At 37.5% G+C, this 16,929-nt stretch overlaps 2 non-coding genes across 2 annotated transcripts; both read right to left on the minus strand.

Moving 5' to 3' along the window:
* Positions 1-240: 240 nt before the first annotated feature.
* Positions 241-314, minus strand: TRNAR-UCG (transfer RNA arginine (anticodon UCG)). Its single transcript has one exon. It is a non-coding gene; the product is annotated as a tRNA-Arg (tRNA).
* A 9,439-nt stretch (positions 315-9,753) lies between these two features.
* Positions 9,754-9,840, minus strand: TRNAS-GGA (transfer RNA serine (anticodon GGA)). The gene has a single exon. It is a non-coding gene; the product is annotated as a tRNA-Ser (tRNA).
* Positions 9,841-16,929: the final 7,089 nt, after the last annotated feature.

Below are 16,929 nucleotides of genomic sequence, written 5' to 3' on the forward strand. Positions count from 1 at the left end.
ATTGGGCTAGCTTTGAATTTCCTCATTTCACAAAGGTTTACTTTCTTGTTTCCACATTAAATCAACTACCAAATATCCCTAATGCTTAATGGCACAGGTAAAAAACAAACAAAAAAGCCCCTGGACCTGAAATCGTTGGTTTCGCATTGAATAGACATATAGATTAATAAGTAAGTAAACCAAAGTAATTAAGGCTTTTGAGGGCCAAAACTAAGAATAGACAGCGATGTGTCTTGCGTGTGCATCGAAGAGGACTTGAACCTCTAACCACCTGGTTCGAAGCCAGGCACTCTATCCAATTGAGCCATCAATGCTAAAAAAATGTAACTTGACATGGCTTTTTCCATAGGAACATTCATAAAAAATCCAGTGTATTTAACCATATCTTCTTTTTTAATGACGGTATCATTATTGAACATAATAATTCCTATCTTCTCATTCTCAGAATTTGAAGCCATTCCTTTGGAAAGTAACCTCATAAAGTTCACTATGTGATTGATATAGAGGAAAGGGATGAAATTTTTCTCGCCATGTTAGTTCGTATTTATTTGAAAGAAAGTAAGTTTTAACGGAATAAACTAAGTAAATGGAGCGCTAAAGCCAAATATGTATCCATAGCTATGCAGAGACGGAGAAAAATAGATAGGTATAATTGAAAGATGAAAAACTACGCAAACGAGTTAACATTTATATAGTTTTAAATCATAGAATCAAATTTCAAAATGAGCCCAATGCAACTACTTTTTGCTTCGTTTTATGGGATTTTGTTATTTGATTTAATTGGCAAAAATGGATAAGAAACGAATAGACGAGTAAGGTATTAATTGCAATTCTTTTAATTTGAGTCAACTTATTGCTTTGTTTGGCAATGTTTATTTCTTTGCTTTGCTTGAGCTAAGTTTTTTATGACCTGCTGAGCGATTTAAACTTTCTGACGTTAATGGATAAAAGCAAATAATTCTACAATGATATTTAGATATGAAATTGAAGGTCAGCCTCCATTATATGACATTAAAATTACATCGTAAATTCTGATAGTAATAGTATTTTTTTCTTCCGAAAATCCCTGACCAATTTTTTGTCTTTTCACTCCCTAAAAGAAACAAAGGAAAAAATGATTTGCCATTATGTTTTTTTTGAATCTTTTGTTTTCTTTATCGCGGTTAAACGAAGGGATGAGCTCATGTTTGCCCTTTTTCACAAAAGGGCGGTCTGGATTGGAGATTATCATGGCATAATAATCTCCATTAGACGGTACCATCTGCCTAAAGCATTTAATGTTTTAATGCTTCTGAGTATAGCAGGACTTGAACCTGCGACCATTAGATTAAAAGTCCAATCCTCTACCAACTGAGCTATATACCCAAATATTATTCTATTATTATTAATATTAATTAGAAGAGAGATTTCTATGTGGTAATTAAACGAAAAAAAACAACTCTGATGCGAGTTTTTCTTTGATTTTTCCTTTCTTTGGGATGTTCGGCAATGAAATTACGATTTTCACAGAAATTACTTAACGAAGAAAGCTTAAGACAACAATTAGACAACATAACTTATGAATACTGGAAATGTTTAACCCGAAACTCTTAATTCTATTTGTAGCGTTACTAATCCAATTCTTGCCATTGCAAGCCTTACAAGAAATGGGAAATAATGAATGCAAGCTATACAAGAATTGCTTGAAATAAAGGCTACAAGCTGTACGGAAAATACAAAAATTAGGAAATTGCCATTACAAAGTAACGGCACGGAAGAGCTATTGTGGATTTGTAGAAAACATTTTTATCCTTAAGGATTGCTCGTAATGCGCTTGGATCCATTACCTGTAAAGATGGCCATTTATTGTTAATGAATACTGATTCTTTATATAACGACATGATAAAGAGAGTGGCGGGAAAGACTAATTCAAGTTGTATCAATTCCAAATGGATCGGTGGTTTCTCAACCAATTGGACACATATGAGACGTGAAGAACGCCCGCATTCTAGTCCACGTTTCTTAAAGATGTAGAAATGCTTTGAAGGATTGATAACACGCGAAATCCCAGATAGTTTAGTTGTACTGAATGTACGTAAAGATTTTATAGCTATATCCGAAGCCAATCGATCGTGAATCTCTATTGTATCTCTGATAGATTCCATCTCTCCGGAGGAATTGCATAAATTAGTTACTTATCCTATTTCCGTAAATAGTGATTCCGTATGGTTTACAAATCCATTCCGTTAATCGATTACGAAAACAATCATTCATTCGAAAAAAGCCCAAAGACCAGCTAGAAAGGCTCGAAAACCCACCGATAACGCCATTCAGATTCGCATAAAAGCCAATAGGCCTTAAACAATCAAATATTAATAGCCTGTCCATGTTGTTTTTAATTGAAATCGCTAAAGTTGCTATCAAATTGCATAGTATTACTGCTTTTTAAGAGACAAGGATAATCCAGGCTTCACTAGACCCAAAGGTTTTGATGAAATGCTTTTGCTGCACGAGTACCGCCTGGAATGATATCGGATACGTTATGTCATTTTCTTGAGAGCATTAAGATCAAGAAATTTATGCGATTTGATCGCTAGACTTAATTGCAAAAAAAAAACATTTATTTGACGTCCGAAGATTTGCCTTTGACTTTACCCTAAACTTACATTGCAATACTTAGCATTAGAAAATGGTAATCCTAAGTAATTAAAGCATAAAACAATAACCAACCGCGAAGGTTGTGATAAACTGTCCACGGCTATGAATACTAGAAACGCAAGAGAAATGCACAGAAGAAGACAGAAATGTTGGCTCCGGGATCTAAAATCCGTCATTAAATAGGGGAAAATGTTTGGCATAAAAGACTCAATCTGAGAAAGAGAGCCCTTATTTGGAAATGGGAATTTCCCTTCATTTGAAAATAAAGGCTGTTAAGGAAATGGAGGAAAGCAAGCAGGTCCGAAGATTTGCCTTTGACTTTAGGATTTTCCTCTCCGCTGCAAAGAAAACCATTCAAGAAACGACAATCCAAAGATTTCTCCGAAAAATCAAATACCTCGTGAAAGTTATCCCTTTCCTACGGATTACCCATGAAGGAAAAGATATAAAAGCTAAAAACGATGAAAGGAAAACATATTAATCTCTTGCCCTTTCTAGAAAGAAGATCGGATGTTATTTTGGTCTGCATTCTCTTCCGCGAGCACATCTCCCAGGCCAGATAGTTAATAAATCATAAACATATTTATGTCAATTTTTAAATAGTTAGTATCCCTAGTTCTACAGTATTTTGCAGTGATCTTATATTCGTTAGAGAAGCTTCTTAAGATCTTATCTAATAAAACATAGCCTGATATAGAAATAAAAAGGAATGGATTAGAAAATCAATGGAATAACTGAAACGGAGAAAACGATCTTTTCTAAGACCTCTCCTTTATCCTTCTATGCGTAGAGATTCTTGCTATTGTCTTTTCCGTCATAAAGGTTATTGGATATCTAAAAAGCATTCCCTTATCCACCATGAAAACAAAACAACCTTTATTTTTACTTATCACTATTTAGATTATTACTATCCACATTATTTAGAGATTGGGCATGAAGGACTTTATGCCATGATATTTATTGAACCTTATTATAATGATATTGAATTGCCCTATAGAAATAGTATAAAAAGACATTGTCTTCTTTAGAACGGGATAAAATGTATGGTCTACATAAGCTACATAAATCACTAGTAAAGTCTTTAAATCGTAGACCCCCATTGTTTCCTTCATATATGTCTTTGTCATCCATGTTATGCATATAATATCCATACATTATGGATAATTTACTCAAATCGCTGGCAAGGCGGCTATTCACTTCAAATGCCGCCGGCGAGACACTTCTTTATAGTGTTTTTTATTTGAGAATTTGAGTTCCTGAGTTATAGAATGTTTATGAATATACGAGCAAAAGTAACAAAATAGTAACAAATGAACTACTTTAATCCAATAGATGTGCATTTCTTAAATGAGATGCAATTTTTCAAGATCGGGTCCAATTAGCTATTCGATTTTTATAATGAAATTCTCCTGCATAATTTCTATATGTATCTTTTATCGGTTTGATCAAGTCATTTGTTGTTAGAAACGACTGTGGAGTCGGAATCCTGCCCCTAAAAAATTTACTTAATAAAGGATCATATATCTTAGATATGCTCGTTCTTTCCCCATCCTCTTCGTCCCTCAATCCAATTTTTTGTTCAATCGCTTTCGAAAGTATGGAGTTCAGCTCCATAAGTTTGATCCGATCCTTCAGCTCATTCTGTAAATTTTCCCTTTTCTTCGCTTGATCTAAAATCCAATTCTGATATGAATAAAGCTCTAACGGTAGAACATCAAAATTCTTTAATGATTCTTCTAATTGTCTTCTAAAAATTGACGCACTAGATAGTGACGTGAAATACAATCGTGGTTTACCATCGACCAAACAGTTATCAAAAAAATAAGTTGATTGTCTTTTTTTAACAATGCGTTGATCACTCCTTCGGCTTTTCTTTCTGTATCGCAGAGCCTGATTTGTTCTATTTGGATCAAAAAAAGATGCCGGCCACTTGGGTTACAAAGCCAATGCACAGGGGATGGTAAATCGAGGCAGCTCCTGTCGTAGCTAATTAGTTCATTTTGAAACTTTCTCGTCAAGAAAGATACGGGGGCCCTACCGAGGCAAAGCAACAGTTTGATAAAGAAGATAATACTAAAAGTTTTATGAATGATACGTTTAGTCAGCAGATACGGTATCGTTGAATTTCTCTCTACTTGAAGCACCAATAGATTAGCGTTATAGCCGAATAAGACATGACCAATTAACCAACCCAGAAAACTGCTTGTTAGAAACAATGGATTATTGCTATATCGAAATAGAAAGAGGTGAAGCAATCTCGCCAAATAACGCGGGATTTGGTAACAAAATTGGATTCAATATTTGAAATAAAAAACTAGTTAAGAATATAACAACTATTTTGAAATTGCGAATTGATCTTATAGGTCGTAAAACTTGATAATCCGGTAGATTTTTTGTTTCAAACCAGTAGAAAAACATGCATGGTATTACTGCAATGCGATATGAGGCTTCAATATCGCTAGATAGAAAGGGGAGTAAAGTATGGCTGAAAATAGAAGTAATTGACCAATCATTGATCCGATCAATGCAGTGATTCCACCGATGCTCCCTTCTATAAAAAAGGATCTTACACATAAAATCTGCGAAGGACTCATGGGTAGTGTCGATAATAGGCCATGGTAAAATCCAAGGATTAACAAGGAACTAGCGTTTCCAATCCAAACAAATGATGTCATTCCAAAAAAGCAAGATCCTAATTTGATCTTATTGTTTTTAATAATATCCGATTCTCCCTTCTATATTATTTGATGAATAACGATTGATTATACACTATTTACTACCAGAAAGTCCTTTTTTATTATATCCTCATTCTGGAATTAATAGTCAATAGATAGATAGATTCATTTACTAATTTATAAATTCAAAAAATCGAATTGGACAAATAAAACAAATAAGTTACGTCGCGTGAGTCAATATGTTTTTCGTAATGTCTAGAAGGTAGTATACGTATAGTTTGTATGCCTCTGCATAGCATGTTTGACATTCATACTATGCATGGGCTCAATGGAAATGTTTAGTAAAAAATCGTAACGTTTACTATAGAAAAGATAGATTGAAACTCATTGTTAATTTTTTGTTGTTTTATTGCTATTTTTATTACTAATTAGAAACTAGTTTTTTTTATTTACCAATGAAAAATTCTTTAATGATTTGTTTTTTGTCTCAGCAAGACGTTCTGCTTTAAAGTTCCCAATTTGAAATTATGTTTTAAAGGACGAGTTACAAGCTCGAGCACATCTTTTGCATTGGTAAACCCGTGAATTTGGGCGTGAACTCAACGGACCATTTTGTATCAATTCCTCTTGCTTCTAAAGGATTTGCGTGGGCCATTCCAGTAATGGCTAGATCGGGTTCCAATTCGTGCATACGCTGAATTTGATTATAATTGTATGGTTTCTCTACAATTCGTGGCATTGGAACATTCATTGTTTCGCAAGTGTTTCTCAAAAAAAGTAGTTCAGCAGCCTGATATCTCTTATCCATATATGGGATACCTATTTCGTAAACAATCATTCCACATCGAATCAAGAATCTCGCTATTGAGATTTCCAACGAATTTTCTCCCATAAAAAAAACAGATTTTCCCTTATTTCAAGATGATTTTTTAGGCTATCCCAAATTTTAGCCTCTCTTTCTTGCAAACCGCAAGGTTCTATACCAAATGCAGAACAAATTTTTTCTATCCACGCCCGCCGTCGGGGCCAATCGGAAAAGGTGCTCCAATTAACCGGCATTTTTTACGCCTCATTAGAGTCGTTGCCGTACGACTCAAGAATGGATTTACGCCGCAGACGTAAACTCCTTCACCTAGTGAAGGAAGTTCAGTGTATCTTTGAGAGGGTAACCAACCCGATACATCAATGGATTGTCGCTTCAATTCCAAATGAAATTGAGAAGCTACATTAGAGGGTAAGGAGCCAAAAAGGACTAAATAATTATTATCCGATTCTCGTATTTTTGAGTTGGATAAATTACTTTTCAATTCATTGGGTTCGAGTCCATTGACGGTATCAACTACATCTTCCCTACATTGAGGTTTGGACATATTACGTTTTGGACACCGATGCGCCGTTAGGCCAGTACAGTATCTTCCCCCTGGGTAAAGGCATAATCCAATCCATTGGCCCGTGCCACTACAATTGGGACCTTAAGATCGTTTTCTAGCCTAGGTGCTATACCTTCTAGATCCATTTTTATGATTTCTGTTGTACATGTGCCAATCCAGATTATAACACTGGGTTTTCTATCTCTTTTTATTCGAATACATATTTTTTTTAACTCCTCTTGATCATTCAATTGAGCTGAAGTATCTCCTTCTTCCAATTCTGCCATTGCGTAACGAGGTTCCGCAAAAATCATAACTCCGAGAGCATTTTGTAGAAAATAACCACAAGTTTTTGTACCTACCACTAAAAAGAAGCTATCTTCAATCTTTTGATACAACCAGGCTACGCAACTGATGGGGCAGAAAGTGTGATAATTACCAGTTTCACACTCGAAATTAGTAACGTTGATAGTTTGCATAAAGAAATTTCCTCTAAAAAAGTAAATGCATGGAGTTACTGTAAGGTACTTGGTTGTAGAATCAAATGATCATAGAATCTGTTGAAATTTTTTGTTGAATGTCTGAATCACTCTTTCTTTTTCCATTATTCTGATTGAAATAAAAATCAGACAGTAAGCTAAATAATTCTTTGTCTGGAATTTCTTTCGGTACAACTCCTTCTGGTTGAGACAATATCTGATCTGCTATACTCAAATAGAAATCACAAACGTAATTAAGAGTAGGTTGAGATTCAGCCATTTCAAACAATGTTTTTCCTTTCACCCGAGATACCCGGATATCCCCGATTAGAGGTAGTACCTCCAATACGGGCATGGGACAAGCTTCAACGTATTTATCAATAAGATCTCTTTTAGATGTTCGATTTCCAACTAAACCTGCTAATCGCAGAGGGTGCGTATGTGCCTTTTCTCTAACGGATGCAGCTATACGATTTGCTGCAAAAAGCGCATCGAAACCATTATCTGTGATTATGATACAATAGTCAGCATAGTTTAATGGGGCTGCAAAACCACCACAGACTACATCTCCCAGTACGTCAAATAAAATAATATCGTATTCATAAAAGGCATTTAATTCTTTTAATAGCTTTACTGTTTCTCCGACTACGTATCCCCCGCAGCCGGCTCCCGCCGGCGGTCCACCAGCTTCTACGCAATCTACTCCACCATAACCTTTATAAGTAACATCCTCCGGCCATACATCTTCGTAATGATAATCTCTTGATTGTAAAGTATCTATAATTGTAGGTATTAAAAATCCAGTAAGTGTAAAAGTACTATCGTGTTTAGGATCACATCCAATTTGTAATACTCGTTTTCCCCGCCTGGCCAAGGCTATTGATATGTTGCAACTAGTTGTTGATTTTCCTATTCCGCCTTTACCATAAATTGCTATTTTCGTTCCACAAAGCTCCAAATTCTTATTGATTATTGCGACTGCTCCTTGATCTCCCAAAGACCAACTAAAACATTAGAAACGTGTATGAAATAAATTTTAATAATTAATTTTTTTTATTTTTCGATTCAGACTCTTTTGAATATATGGTTAATTCTTGCTTGTTGCTTGTTTATTCATCAAAATTATACCTTAATATTTTGATCAAATCAATAAATTGGGTCCGAAAAGAGCAAAAAGGGCTTAGTTTTGCTCGATACTTATAACGAATCCATGTTGACTCATTACAATTGCACGTTTCTTTTAGAGTATGGGAGTTTTGCACCTCCCAATTCGAGAAAAGCCGTCCGGTATTCGTGAAGGAATTTGATTCAAATTCAAAGGCACTCCAATTATCAATCAAAGGTTACTGGTTCGATTCTAAAAAACCTAACGGATAGTCATGATAAATAGAATGAATTTTGTTAGTTCCTTTTTATCTATTTCTTTTTGTCAGAGAATTTGAATCTTTAACAAACTGAAACTTCGTTTGTCTCCATTCTATTATATGCTATGATTGTTGTATATACCGAATCTGATGAGAGAAAGAGAGTGAAACGAGTGGTACTTGCAGCATCATCTTTACTCTGATCTTCAAACATTTGATTTTCAGTTGCAATACGTTTACGGAAAAGGAGCCCCTACGTCTCGATATCGAGGACCTCGCTTGAAAATAGTACATCGTCTAAAGGATTTACCTGAGCTTACGAGCAAGACGTCAAACCCAAATAAAACACGGATTGATGGTGACCCGTCTGTTTCGAGAAAAACATCTCAATTTTGCATACGATTAGAAGCGTTGCAGAGATTACGTTTCAACTACGGATCAACAGAACGCCAATTACTTAGATATATACGAATTGCTAGGAAAGCCGAGGGTTCAACGGGTCAGGTATCATTACAATTGCTTGAAATGCGCTTGGATAATATCGTTTTTCGATTGGGTATGGCCCCCACTATCCCCGCAGCCAGACAATTGGTTAATCATAGACACATTCTAGTAAATAATTGTATAGTGGATATACCAAGCTATCGTTGCAAACTTAAAGATATTATTGCTTTGAAAGGTTTACTAACCCCTTCTGGGACACTCAAATCTATTGGTACCGAATCCTCCAAGAGGAATGAAATACCGGATCATTTGACTCTTTTTCCAACAGAAGGCGATGAAACAAAAGGATCGGTGAATGGGATCGTGAATCGAGAATCTATCCAATTGAATATCAATGAGTTGCTAGTTGTCGAGTATTATTCTCGCAAAGCTTTAAAAAAAAAGTCTTTAAATTTCAAAAACTTTTTGTGTGTTTTTTCTTTTACTAGATCTACTATTTTAATTTTCACGACGTGAAAGTGTCATAAGTGCAAATTGAAATGTTAAATCGAATTGGAAAGAGTGTCAACTCAGCAGAACGAACGGATTTCAACAAGAGCTTTACACTTTTTTAGAAAATTCATTGATGTTGTTTTAATAGTAAAGGACTCCTTTTTAAAAATTGGTCGACATAGCTCCTCTCGTAGTTTCAGCTTGGACTATATAAAATCCCAAGCTGGATCTTCGGGAATCCATAATTTGTTTAAATACTGTAAAAGAGGGGGAATCCAAAGACTGAAAAGAAAGGAAAGGGAGGGATTCGAACCCTCGGTAGACGGGAGTCTACATAGCATTTCCAATGCTACACCTTAAACCACTCGGTCACCTTTCCCGTCATGCAGAAACATGCACATAGTGTAGCGATTCAAATAGCAGTGTGACAACAGAATCCAATACTTCTTGTTTGAGGAGGCAAAACAGGGGCACGAAATTTCATCACAGGTAGGCATTTCCCAATTGTTATTGCTATTGAGAAGTGGAACCAAAATAAGCCATTGAAACACGGGAAATATCTCGGTTCCAAAAAGAAAAGTTTTGACGCCAAAGACTTTTTCAAAAAGGTAATTCTTAAAAAAACTTTGGATATTTTCTTCCTGTAGGTAAAGACCTACGAATCTAGTACGAAATTCATGGCTTCGTACCTTCGATGATAAATTTCCGTTTTATGCAACGTCCAGAATATTGTTTTTCTATTGTACCCAGAATAATTCAGAAGGGTCTCTTCATCTTGAAAGTGTAGCAAATGATGTGATAGAAAGAGAAAAATCTAGAAATATACAGATTTATTATTTAGATTTTTTATCCATAACAAGATTTCTTCTTGCAAAATGCCCGCTGGTTTAATGATCCAGTAATAAGCGTAACAAAGAACAATATCTATGAAAGAATTAAATTAATTATGCCTAGATCTCAAAGAAACGATAATTCTATTGATAAAACTTTCACAATTCTAGCAGACATCTTATTGCAAATTTTACCAACGAGTAAAAGAGAAAGAGAAGCTTCTATTTATTATAGGGATGGTGCGATTCGAAATAGAACTTAATCATCTTCCTTTTGTACCAAATTGATAAGATTACAATCTTAATAGATCCGCTTCTGGTGAAGGTGTGTTGGTTGATAAACAAGTCCTTCCGTCGTGTATCCACGATTGGTGCAACCCCCACTGCTCCCGCTCCAATCTATGGTAGATCATAGTATTAAGCAAAGGTTAGACCCATGAAAGTATCCGCGATGCGCAAATCTGTAGGTAAGCATAAAGGATAAACATCACATGCAGGAACTGAAAACACAAAGTCTCCGTTACTATTTGAAATACATATCAAACTTTTGTGAAATGGATCCATCATAATTAGGGCAACAAAAACCCATCCCGTTTGTATCTCGGATACCCCTGAAATCATCGGAGACTGTCGGGGAAGCTAATCCCCGCAACACACGAAGCGTCGAAAACGAAGAAATTGTCATAAAGTTTCTTAAAGGCATTATGGTACCTATTGCACGGGTATGATCTTATTGACAAGAAGGATGGCTAGAGATCGGTATTCTTGGAGACACTAGCCCCTACTTCTGAAATAGACTGAAGGTAGACTTGGTTCCAAACACTGTTCCCTGGTTGTATATCAAAAGCAGGAGGAGCCGTATGAGATGAAAATCCCAAGTACGGTTTCGTAACGGAGCTCATTACATTACGTAGGCGACCGTAACGGATGTCAGCCCAATCTGAAGGAGAATATGCTGAAGCATTATAAAGCTATTACAGAGCGATGCGTTTAGAGACTGATCCTTATGATCGAAGTTACATACTTTATAATGCTGCTTGCCAGTTCATTTTTATCTGTGATGAAGTGGTCAAAAAACTAGTAAAGAAAATAAATAGATAAATAAGGCATAAATCCAGCTGGAATGCCAAGGATTGTTAGGTTTGCTTTTTTAGATGTGAAAAAATGGGTTTTTGATTGAATTTTATAAAGAAAAGGTTTGCTTCTTTTTCTTTTACCGGAGGTATGACTGAGTGGCTTAAGGCATTGGTTTGCTAAATCAACATACAATAAGATTGTATCATGGGTTCAAATCCCGTTTCCTCCAAACAAATGCAAAACACAAGCAGTGCGACAGTAACATGACAAAAGAAACCCATACACTGCAGAAAATGCATCGTAGCCTGCCAAGGGAAATTTAGCTGGTAAGGGAGCGCTAGTTTTTGTCCATGTTGCTCATTGACTTTAAAAAGCTACGCTAACTCAAAGAAATGCTACTTTCAGAATAGAAATAATTTTCAGAGAAGCTACAGATCTTTCAAAGAATATTTGCTGAAAAAATAAAAGCTTTAGATAAAAGCCAATTTAAGCAACAAACTTGCAATTCACTCCAAGATACTAATTCAAATAATAGCTATAAGAAATGCAAACAAAAGAAACCGCATAATCCGGTTAATGATCATGATTGCAGGGACAAAGATAATGGTAAAAAAAAACAACCAGATTAATAAATATATATTATCATAGCACGCTAACTAAAAGGCATTAGCGCATTGATTATGGCTTTTAGCATCGAGGTGCTAAACCTTCCCTAAGATGTTTTGATCAGCTTGTTATCCCACATAGTCACTCTTATCCTAAGAGTGACGGCTCTTCCACTTGGTTAGCACCGTTAAATCATAGTAGGCCAACTTTCTAACTATTTGACTGATAAGTATTGCAATCAATCTCCCGCACTCTTTGGCTGATTCCTGTCTCTGCATGTTTTCGTTACTTTCTATCTAAAAGGCCTACGCGCCAATCACTTGCCATCGCTGCATATTGCTTTGCCAAGCCAGACAATGCAGCTGATCGCGAATATGGCTTATCGCATGCCATAGCAAAGACTGGCTATATCGCATTGATTATGTTTGTTTTCTGCGATCATAATATTTTTTATAGGTCTGGAGATCATAACATTTTTTATAGGTCTAGCAAGTGTCATAAAGCAGCAATCCGGCTAATTCATTTTATTTTGGGCAAGCGGGTGCCTTCGTGGTTAAGATTTTAGGGTGTCGAAACGGATTTTGGAACCTATTTACATTTTCTATGAAAGGAACGGTCAACGAGCCCGCCGGTACGGACGCCATTAAGAGGACCCCCAATAATTTATTGGGAACTGTACGAAGTATTTGAAAGACAGGGAAAAAGTACCATTCGGGTAATATTTCCAATGGAGTTGCAAAAGGATTTGCTGGTTCACCAATCATTGATGGTTCCGGAACCGCAAGACCCACAGTACATGCAAACGTCCCTAAAATGACTATTGGAAAAATATATAATGGGTCGAGTCCATTTATTAGCTTTTTCTAGTGCAGAAAACTTGTAATTCCTTACTATCTGGCATAATTGTCTTGTTTCATCCTGAATATGAAGTTAGTTGCAACAGGTTGCTGGAGGCAGCAAAAATAGTACAGGTTGCCAGGCTAAAGGATTGGTTCATTTTTTTTTTCAAGCCAATAAACTTATTTTTAGTGAAACTATTCATAATTCTGCGACTGGAGAGCAACCAACAAAGAAAGATGGAGATCCGGCATTATGGCGCGTGATCCTCCTAACCCTAGATAAAAGGTGGAAAGCGAGGATAAAGTGCTTTAGTTAAGTGTCATTGCTTATGACGTTATTGCTGTAGCCTCAAGGAGGTTTGGCCATTGCTTCAACCTTCCCGAATTCCTGCAGATTCGGGTCGTTTTCCGCCACCGGAACGTCTTGAAATAATTCCCATATGGTGCGGGAGACTCAATTGATCTAGACTCAGAAGCTGGGATTTGACCCTTTCCATCGATCGGTTGGGCCAAAGCATTTACTGGCTTAAAGGCCTAAGAAAGAATTACTAACTGGTATTTGCGCAATTTTTCCCGTTGCTTTTACGGAACCCCCTTCCTGTATGGTCGAACCATCGCCCATCAGTACTTAGCCAACATTATCAGATTCTAAATTCAAAGCGATGCCTACTGTACCATCTTCAGATTCTACCAATTCTCCAGCCATTACTTTGTTCGAACCATGAATGCGGGCTATTCCATCTCCCACTTAAGGTACAGTGCCAGTATTAACAATTTCCATTTCTGGGGATCGGATGGGTCAAAAACAGCTAATTCGTATAAAGCCATTGAACCCGCAATACTGGCCGGAAACGGCGAGCAGACAGTCTTTGATTCATAGCAGTGCAGCTCTTGACGTACGGGGCTTTCCCTTACTTTGTTTTCGGAGTACAGTAGCTAAAGAGTGCAGTATTTGACTATTTATTAGGCATTTCCTTCGACCGAAAAAGTGGCCATTGGTTCACGATACGAATACTGTTCTAGGGATGTCGCTAATAGTTTCTGCTAGACAGAAGTACTGTTTTGAACGGGCTGGCTCAGCAGCAACTCCTGGTACTGTAGCCGTGGGAACGACGGTTCAGTACTCGTTGCTGTGACTGAGCCTAGGGGTTGTCTTTCATAACAATAGCAAGTTCGTAACTGATAGGTGCAAATAGGGTTGTGTTTATACAAGTTCGACAAAAAAGGAAAAGCAATGAATCCTTTGGTTTCCGGTAGATGGAAGATCTGCATGAGCGATACAAGAATTCTTGTATAATAACAATCGATTAATAAGAACCTATTCTTTTGGCCAATCCAAACTCTTTTAAGGAATAGCTTTTCCTATCCTATGAAAAAATATTTTGTACTCCGAACCGGATGAAATTGCATTATCCAGATAAGTCGCAACCACGTGTTGTCTATGTAAAGCAAATAGAATTGCATTACTACATACAATTTTTTCTCTTCTATAAGTACTGATTAATAACGCTTCATGAGCAAGAAAGAATAAATCTCGTTTACTATAACCCGTAGTTCCAAACCCGGTTCCTTTAAGAAAAGATGGATCAGCCTGTATGTTAAATCCTTTGACACATGATAGAATCGACAATTCTTTCTGACGCTGAAAACTATTAGGTTTACGAAGATTTATCAATTGGTTTAACCGATTTGGGGCTATCAAAGCTGGATCTATCTTTGCAGGTATGTGAGTCGAAGCCATGACAAGATTGTTACAAATGCGAGAATCCCTATTCTCATTATGAATATTCCTCAATACTAGGCAAAGTAAAAATCTAGGATCAGCTTCTAATTTGTGATACGAACCATGAACACTCAATTCATGAATATCTTGAATCCATATTGTACAGGGAGACATCTCCTTTGCTATTCCAAAAATAGAATTGACTCGACGTACGCTTTCTTTTGAGATAAAAAATCCACGTACATTCTTCTTAAAATAGGATCGATTGTATAGCAATTTTCTTATCAGTAGTTTCACCAACGGGAAGTGGGAATTGGATGCTTAAAATTACGTGAATTGTTGACTGTATCATAAAGTCCTTTATGTCCACGTCCCAATCTGCCCCCTGGCGGAAGATGTGACTCCAGGATCTCCTTTATGCTATGTCCAATCCCAAAGTTTGTTCTGTACATGTGTCCAGCTATGATAAACACAACAGCAATAGCTAGGTGGTGATGAGCAATATCGGTCAGCCATAGACTCTGAGTCTGTGGATGAAATCCTCCCAGAAACGTTAGAATAGCGGTTCTTGCTCCTTGAGCACCATTAAATAAATGATCGTTGGAATCTGGATTCTGTGCGTAAATACTCCACTGACCTGAAAAGAATGGTCCTAACCCTTGGGGATGCGGAGATGCAGTGAGTAAATTCGCCCATCTTACGTGTCCGCCTCTGGATTCGGGAATAGCTACATGAATTAAGTGTCCCGCCCAAGCCAAGGAGCTTACACCGAAAAGCCCCGATAAATGATGATTGAGGCGAGACTCAGCATTTTTGAACCAGGAAAGGTTTGGTTTCCATTTAGGTTGTAAGTGCAATCGACCCGCTGATAGAAACAAAGCGGAAACGGCTAGTAAGAAAATAGCTCCGTTATAAAGATCTTGATTGTCGCGTAAACCGATAGTATACCACCACTGGTATACGCCAGAATAAGCGATATTTACCGGACCCGTGGCTCCTCCTCGAGTATAAGCTTCTACAACTGGTTGACCGAAGTGTGGATCCCAAATAGCATGAGCAATTGGTCTTACATGTAATGGGTCTTGCACCCACGCTTCAAAATTACCCTGCCAAGCCACGTGGAATAAATTTCCTGAGGTCCAAAGAAAAATTATAGCTAACTGACCAAAATGAGAAGCAAATATTTTTTGGTAGAGTCTTTCCTCGGTAATATCATCGTGACTCTCGAAGTCATGCGCAGTGGCTATACCGAACCAGATACGACGAGTAGTTGGGTCTTGGGACAGACCCTGGCTGAACTTTGGAAATCTTGATGCCATAGTGTTTCTCGAATCCTCCTAGCCATTATCCCACTGCAATGATTCTCGCTAGGAAGAATGCCCATGTTGTAGCAATTCCACCCAGGAGGTAATGAGCCACCCCTACAGCGCGTCCTTGTACAATACTCAAGGCCCTAGGCTGTGTGATAGGAGTGACCCTCAATTTGTTATGGGCCCAAACAATTGATTCAATGAGTTCTTGCCAGTATCCACGACCGCTGAATAGAAACATTAAGCTAAAGGCCCAAACAAAATGGGCTCCTAAAAATAATAGACCATATGCTGAGAGAGAAGAACCGTATGATTGAATAACTTGGGAAGCTTGTGCCCATAGGAAATCGCGCAACCATCCATTAATTGTTGTCGAACTCTGGGCGAAGTTTCCCTCGGTTATATGGTTAACTACTCCCTGCTCACTTACATTACCCCAAACATCAGATTGCATTTTCCAACTAAAGTGGAATATCACAACAGAAATGGAGTTATACATCCAGAATAATCCCAGGAAAACATGATCCCATGCGGACACTGGCAGGTACCTCCCCTACCCGGTCCATCACAGGGAAAGCGGAAACCAAGATTTGCTTTATCGGGTATTAGGCGGGAACTTCGGGCAAACAAAACACCCTTCAATAGAATTAATACAGTAACGTGAATAGTAAATGCATGGATGTGGTGCACCAAAAAATCTGCTGTACCCAATGGAATGGGTGATAGAGCAACTTTACCACCCACCGCTACCAGTTCGCCACCACCCCAAGTTAGGCTGGTACCCTCAGTAGCATTAGGTGCGGTTGAACCAGGAGCAGAAGCATGAGTGTTTTGTATCCATTGGGCAAATATGGGTTGTAATTGAATAGCAGTATCGGAGAACATATCTTGGGGACGACCCAAGGCGCTCATTGTATCGTTATGAATATACAGACCAAAACTGTGAAAACCCAGGAATATGCATACCCAGTTGAGGTGTGAGATTATAGCGTCATGGTGCCGAATGACACGATCTAATGAATTATTATATTGACTAGTCGAATCATAGTCCCTTACCAAGCAAATGGCTGCGTGTGCGGCTGC

This window comes from Lygodium microphyllum, chromosome 14 (assembly GCF_053477565.2).
Source record: "Lygodium microphyllum isolate KBCC chromosome 14, Lygodium_microphyllum_v1.1.10, whole genome shotgun sequence".
NCBI classification, from domain to species: domain Eukaryota; kingdom Viridiplantae; phylum Streptophyta; class Polypodiopsida; order Schizaeales; family Lygodiaceae; genus Lygodium; species Lygodium microphyllum.